This window comes from Mirounga angustirostris, unplaced genomic scaffold (assembly GCF_029215605.1).
Source record: "Mirounga angustirostris isolate CCGP_5_RB_7025 unplaced genomic scaffold, mMirAng1.0.hap1 SCAF_1, whole genome shotgun sequence".
Taxonomy (NCBI): Eukaryota; Metazoa; Chordata; class Mammalia; order Carnivora; family Phocidae; genus Mirounga; species Mirounga angustirostris.
In genome coordinates this window covers 43,065,375-43,072,900 of record NW_026991709.1, presented here as the reverse complement: position 1 = coordinate 43,072,900, position 7,526 = coordinate 43,065,375, and the positions used below count along the sequence as shown (strand labels likewise).

The 7,526-nt window shown below is 35.1% G+C and overlaps 1 pseudogene; it reads right to left on the bottom strand.

Moving 5' to 3' along the window:
- Window positions 1–2,618: 2,618 nt before the first annotated feature.
- LOC123834697 (protein FAM136A-like) lies at window positions 2,619–2,886 on the bottom strand (annotated as a pseudogene).
- Between the last annotated feature and the right edge of the window lie 4,640 nt (window positions 2,887–7,526).

Genomic DNA, 7,526 nt, shown 5'->3' with positions numbered 1-7,526 from the left:
AAAGGAAAAATAAATTTCTCATATCTCACTGACGTGAAGTAGTTTTGCAACTTGGAAAAAGGTGCCACAAAAATGAGGCTCATATTCTCCCACAGAAACTGGGAGATAGAGGCCCTATCCTTGTTAATGATCACAATTCAAGGAAATGTTTCCCTGCTTGTTTAAAGAGATATTTCTGCGTCATAAAGCTGGCAAGTGGTAGATTTAGCTTTTGAAAAGATTTGTAAATATTTCAAAGAGACAGATAAGAACTATTACAAGTTTCCTAAAGTAAATGCTCTAAGAAAAGGCAATGTCTTCACATATTATCAACAGAGAGAATGAAGCTTCTTTTTTTAAAAAAAAACATTTCTTTTTTTTTTTTTAAGATTTTATTTATTTATCTGAGACAGAGAGAATGAGAGAGAGAGCACATGAGAGGGGGGAGGGTCAGAGGCAGAAGCAGGCTCCCTGCCAAGCAGGGAGCCCGATGCGGGACTCGATCCAGGGACTCCAGGATCATGACCTGAGCCAAAGGCAGTCGCTTAACCAACTGAGCCACCCAGGCGCCTGAGAATGAAGCTTCTTATTTTTAATTTGTATTTTGCTCTTACAATGGTGATAAGCAGGATATCTACTTTCTACTCATATGTTAGAATATGTCAACATCAGTAATAACTTCAAAATCTCAACAGTTTCACAAAGCAAATATACATGCCTTATTCATGTAAGTCTAATATGAAAAGTAGGTTTCTCTCCATACAACCCTGCAGGGTTCCTAGAATTTCTTCCTACTGATTCTTCCAACAAGTATCAGGCAGAAAGTAAGAAAAAAGAAAGGAGGGTCTCTTAAGTTATTGTGGGAGGAGAGCACATACTATTTCATTTTCTATATATTTCAGAATTTAAGCACATATTTTTTATGACATTAAACATTATTTTATCTCCAAAACACAGTGAAAAATAAGCCAAAGGAGTAGTAACTTTGTGGTTTTATTTATAGAAAGTCCATGATCTGACAACAATAATCAATGCTGGTAGAAATGAGTGGTTGTCTGTGGGCCATGGAATGGGCAAGAAGGAACTGAGATGAAAGAAATATCCCATAACCCCCCTTCTTTTTAACGAAAAACTAAACCTTATTTTTTAAAACTGAACCACTAGGAAAATGTATCACAGCCTTGAAACACCAAACACAGGCTATATTATCACTTCAAGTAATAAGTTGGTAAAAAGACAAGGTCCTTATCAAAATGACAAGGTGGTGGAGCTGGGGCAGCAACATTGCTTTCTGCAAAGACCCCAAACCAAAGCAATATTTGGTCATGGAGGAGTTGCCCCTCTTTTGCTTTAAATGAGTCACAGCTCATACCTGAGTTGCTAACTTTTTTTCCTTTGACCTTCCTGTTGCCAAGGGATTGTCTCAGTAGTGGGCTCTGTTACTTCAGGGGGCTAAGTAAGTAATACTGAGTTTGGGCTTTCATTCCATTCTGTTCTACAAAAAAACACATTTTTCCAAATCCAGTACTTAATCACTCTCTTAATTAAGAAGGCAACAGTACTTCCTTCAATGTTCATTCCTGGATACTGGCATAGAGTACAATCAAAACCCCCTTTCCCATCAAGGAAGAGTGTTACTGGAAGATTGTCCTGTGGCTCTACTGCAGAGAGCCTCAGGGCCCATCATGGCAGCCAGTGAGAGGGAAGGTGGGCTTCCCATACCCAGTGTAACATTGCCTTATGTTTTTTACAGGGTCTCCTAGCTGAAAGGTGTAATGTGTATTTCAAGAAATGCATATCCACATCTTGATAGCCAGAAAAGAGATCCACAAGGAACTGTTCAAAGTTCTTATGCAAATGACCTCTCCCAACTCCACATCTTTTTCTGTTGTTGTTTTGTTTTTAAACTTATTTTTTGAAAGAGAGTAAGAGGGGGGAGGGTCAGAGGGAAAGAATCTTCAAGCAGACTCTTGCTGAGCACAGAGCGGAGGTGGGGCTCAATCTCACCACACTGAGATCATGACTTGAACTGAAACCAAGAGTCTGATGCTCAACCAACTGAGCCACCCAGGCACCCCTCCTAACTCCACATCTGAAATCAACTTCATACCATTGTATATTAAACAAAACCAAGCAAAACAAAGACACAGACACCTTTTGTTTTTCCCCTTCTAAATTAGTGACCCCATAGATTTTGTTTTACAGCTTATGGAAAATGATTTGGTGATCCTTCTGGTAAACAGGAGGTTGGCAACAAACAGAAACACCTCTGCTCACACCAGATCATAGGCAGGTTAGAGGAATCTGCCAGCTTGTTGGTACTTGTGTACTAAGAAGAATCTGGTATCTTGGAGGCTCTGGCTTCATACAAGGAAGATCCCTATTGCCAGGATAAGCATGTGCAATTTAGGCCATCAAAAACTTTCCTGTGCCATCTCTGACCCAAACTTAGCAGTTTTTTTCCATTTCACTTTCTAGGATTGAAACAAAGGAACCAGTGTCCAGAGGCAAATGACACATGCCTCCAACTTGCTGCCATCCTTAATTTCCTCATAAACCTTACTTAAAAGAACAAGACTCCCACTTCTCTTTTTAAATAGATCCCTGCTGTCAGCCCCAATGGCCAATTGCAAAGACTTCTATTTCCCAAGGGACAAGAGAGACTCCATCATCTTGGTCATGGTTGGGATGAGGTATATATGATCATCCACATACTTGGTCACACAAATCTCCAGCTGCAGCTTCACCTGAAGCTCTTTACTTCTAGCATCTGTTGAATTTTTGGCTTTGTCATTGCAGTGCATGGTGCATTGGGCCAGGCAGTCCTGCAACTGCTCTAACTCACTGGTGCACCAGCTGCATGGCAGATCTGCTGTCCTCACAACAGCTGGTGCTGTGCTGGAACATGAAACCCTGAATCCTCCAGGTGTTCCTTCTCTCCAGACTCTTGACCATGGAGTCCACTGCCTCCTGCACCCAGAGCTGCTGCAGCTCTGCAGTGGTGACCCCCTCCCAGCACTGGAAATATCCCATTCCTTGTTTTAAATGATGAATATATAGATTTTATAATTGTCAGAACTCATATAAATACACATATAAGATCTCCAGATTTCAATATATGTAAATTATATCTCAATTTTAAAAGTTTATTTTAAAATGAAGCTGATCCCAATTTTCCCAATATTTCTGTTACTGCATCTATCTTTGTCTTTGTATTGTTTTCATTTAGTAACCATGTGATCTTTTTAAAATGATAAAACAGTTAAACATAGATATTGTGTCTTTTTTTTCCCTTCTTTTAAGACCTGATACATGTTACATTTATCAGGTACTCACTAAATAACTGCTCTCTTTAATTTAGGATAAACATTTTTCATTGATATATAATAACTTATTAAAAGATAACTTTTCACAAAATAAGTGGAACTTTCCATTCATTATTCATGCATCCATTCATCATTCACTTTGTATTTATTTTCTCTTTAAATATTTCTTAAGCATCTATTATATGCAAATCTATTACACATTATTTATACAATGGTGAATAAGACAAATGCGTAGGTTGTTCTAGTGGAATTCTGTCTGTAATAAAATGAATATTCTTTTCCTGATCATTTTACCGTAGTATTTTGATTTTGTTTCTGTCTTTTAATGATGTGGAAAATTTAAAATATCAGAACTGCAACTCTATTTTTTTTTTCCTTTGACTATCCCTTCTGCCATGTTTTCTTTCTTTTTTTTTTCTTCCCTGGTTTTATAATAAGAAATTCTCAATTATGTTTGAAAAACTTTAGCAAACTTTTTCTACATAAGCACCACCTCCATAGATTGTAGGAGACTTTATGTACTATCTACTGAATTAAAAACAATCTCTATATATCCTTTTATTTTGGTAACAGATTGCTATTCATAGGGAATATAGATACTTTTCCCAATTATGTTTACATGTACGTGAAAAATTGTAGTAAACAAATCACATTAAAGTGACAGCAGTTTCTACACTTTGATATGTTTACAGCTTTACCTGATTAAATTTTCAGAACAAAATTGTTCCCCATAGCAATTTGTATAACTGCAATTCTAACAAATAACCTGTTGTTGGGAAGTAAAGAATATCTATGCCTACAACATCTGAAACATGCATTTCACTCAGACTTGAAGTTTAATTTACTCTAAGGTGAACAAGCCAATGATGTTAGGCAGCTGTTAAAATGTCTAGCATATTCAAAGATCCATTAATACAAGATCTTTAGGCAAAAACAAGTATGTATTAATGATTTTTATTAATCACACATGACTCAAGTATTATACTCAGTTGTAAGCATGGTGTTTTTAGAAGATGGTGATCAGAACAATAAAGGTTCTGGAAATAATAGAAATTCATTTAATCCTCATGTTAACTCTGAAACAGAGGTAGTGTCATCCACATATTTTACTGATAAGAGATAACTAACTTCCTAAATCTAAGACAGTGTTGTGATAGACATTGGGGAGGGCATATGCTATGGTGAGTGCTGTGAATTGTGTAAGACTGTTGAATCATAGACCTGTACCTCTGAAACAAATAATACATTATATGTTTAAAGAAGAAGAAGAAGAAGAAGAAGAAAGAAGAAAGGAGAAAGAAGAAGAAGAAGAAGGAGAAGGAGAAGGAGAAGGAGAAGGAGAAGAAGATAGCAGGAAGGGAAGAATGAAGGGGGGGAAATTGGAGGGGGAGATGAACCATGAGAGACTATGGATTTTGAGAAACAAACTGAGGGTTCTAGAGGGGAGGGTGGTGGAGGGATGGGTTAGCCTGGTGATGGGTATTAAAGAGGGCACGTACTGAATGGAGTACTGGGTGTTATACACAAACAATGAATCATGGAACACGACATCAAAAACTAATGATGTAGCGTATGGTGATTAATATAACATAAAAAAAAAAAAAAAGACCGTTGTGAAGTGTGATGACAGAATACCTGTTTAGATGTATCTTGACCATAAAGGCCATTCTATTAAACTGTCTCATGCTATTAAATTATTTCTTTATCAGCAAATATTTCACAAATAAAAGTTATTCACAACATTGTGAAATCAATTTGGATGCAAGAGAAATTTTAACATTTCTTTTTCAAAAACAGTTTTAAATGTAGTCTGTAAATATCTAAAGCAAAGTAGAAAACAATGCTTAGATAGAGTAGGTTTAAAAAGAAGCAGTGGATCCTATGTATGTGTGTGTACACACACATATGCACATATGTTATTACACAGTTTGGCCTATATGTTATGTGTGATTTAATATCTGTTCTTGGCATAATAAATACATTTAAGTAGATTTCAGACAATCACTCTCCTCATCTGAAAATAGTCAGCAATCTTTCTGAAACACAAATAGATTTCAAATCTATAAAAGAGAGCCACACATCTTGTTGAGATTTCGTTCTTGTAATGTGAGAGAAAAGAGGACAGGTCATGACTAAATTTCATGCTCTCATGAACCTTAAAATAATTTACAGAGTTATTAGAACATTCATTCAGTGTACTTATTACCTGGCAGTTGTAGTTCACAGGTATGCCAGACTAAAGAAAAACCTTTTAATTTTGAGCCAAAATAAACTCTACACATTTAGTGATTAACTTGTGGCAAAAATTACCTTAATATGCATATTTGACATGTCATATGTTATGTATTTTATATGTGTATATGTTTAACTGTATTCAAAATAAGAATCTATAAATTTTATTTTAAATATTTTATTTATTTATTTAGTGACTGAGAGCACAAGTGTGGGGAGGGGCAGAAGCAGACAGAGAGAGAGAACCTCAAGCAGAATCTATGCTAAGTATGGAGCCAATGTGGGGCTCCATATCTCATGACCCTGAGATCATGACCTGAGCCAAAATCAAGTCAGATGCTTAACCAACTGAACCACCAGGTGACCTCAAAATCTATAATTTTAAATTAAATTAAGATACTGCATTTAAAATGCATCACATTTTAAAGTTATTTGTTGTCTTTTGTTTTTCTTTATAGAATCCATAATGATCTTGGTCACCTAGTTTAGTCCAAGCATTTGTGTAGTCAGAATGGGTCATCATATATGAAGTTAACTTTGGGAAGCAAACTTAATGAGAGGAATAAGACTACCTAAAACTGTTTGGAAAAAGAACAAAGTTTGTGGGCTCATACTACCAACTTTTGAGACTTGTATTATTGTTACACTAATCTAGAGGGTGTGGTATTAGTGAAATTATATATAGATCCACTGAAGATAATAGAAAATACAGAATAGATCAACACAAATTGTCAACTGATTTTTGATAAATGTACCAGGCAACTCAATGGATAAAAGATAATATGTTCAACAAATGATACTGGAACAAGTATTCACTGTTTTCTACAGAAAATGAATCTTGATCTTTATATCACATGTCATGAAAAGGACTTAAAAGGCATAATCAATCTGTTATAAAATCTAAAACTACACTGCTTCTGGAAGAAAACATAGTATAAAATCTGCCTAATTTTGAATTAGGCAAAAAAATTGGTTTTATATATAACACCAAAAAATAACCATTAAGAGGAAAAAAAAAACTATATGATAAATGGGAAACAAAATTTTCTCTGGTAAAGATAGAGGTAAGAACTTTAAAAAAGTGGTGTAGACTTGGAGAAAAAAATGTAAATATTTCTGAAAAACATATCCAGTATATATAGAGAATTTGCAAAATATAACACTAGAAACACATTTAAAAAAATGGAAACCACAATAACATACGACGGCACACCTAATTAGAATGCCTAAAACCCTAAAAAGCTAATAATACCAATTACTGGTAAGGATGCATATCTAGAAGAATTCTTATTCATTGCTGGTAAATTCAAATTCAAAACAGTCACTTTTGATGACTGGAAGTTTCTTACAAAACTAAAAATAGCCTTATCATACAATCCTAGAAGGTATCATAATCCAAAGTATATTTACCCAACTGATTTAAAAACATATGCCCCAAAATATGCACATCAATATTTAGAGCAGCTTGATTCATAATTGCCCAAACGGAAATTAACTAAGATAACCTTGAATGAATGAAAAAAAAATGATATATGTACAATGGATTATTCAATGATAGAAAGATATGATATATTAAGCCATAAAATGATATGGGTAAAATCTTAAATGTATACTACTAAGTGGAAAGAAAGCAGTCTAACAAGGCTAGGTATCTTGTAATTTCAATTATATACAGTCCAGAAAAGCAAAACCATAGAGACAACGAGAACATTAGTGAGTGCCAGTGGATTGGGAGGAAGGATGATTAGGCAAAGCACAGGTTTTGTTTTGTTTTGTTTTGTTTTGTTCTGTTTTTTCCAGGTCATGAAACTATACCATATCATATTGTAATGATAGATACATCACACTATGCCTCATACAGTTTTGCAGCACAAAGAATGAACCATAATGTATACAAATACAACAACAAAAAAGGGTCACTTAGGAGGCCAGAGGATCCCAGGAAAAAATGTGCACGTTTGAGGGAAACTACCTACAGTACAAATGTAT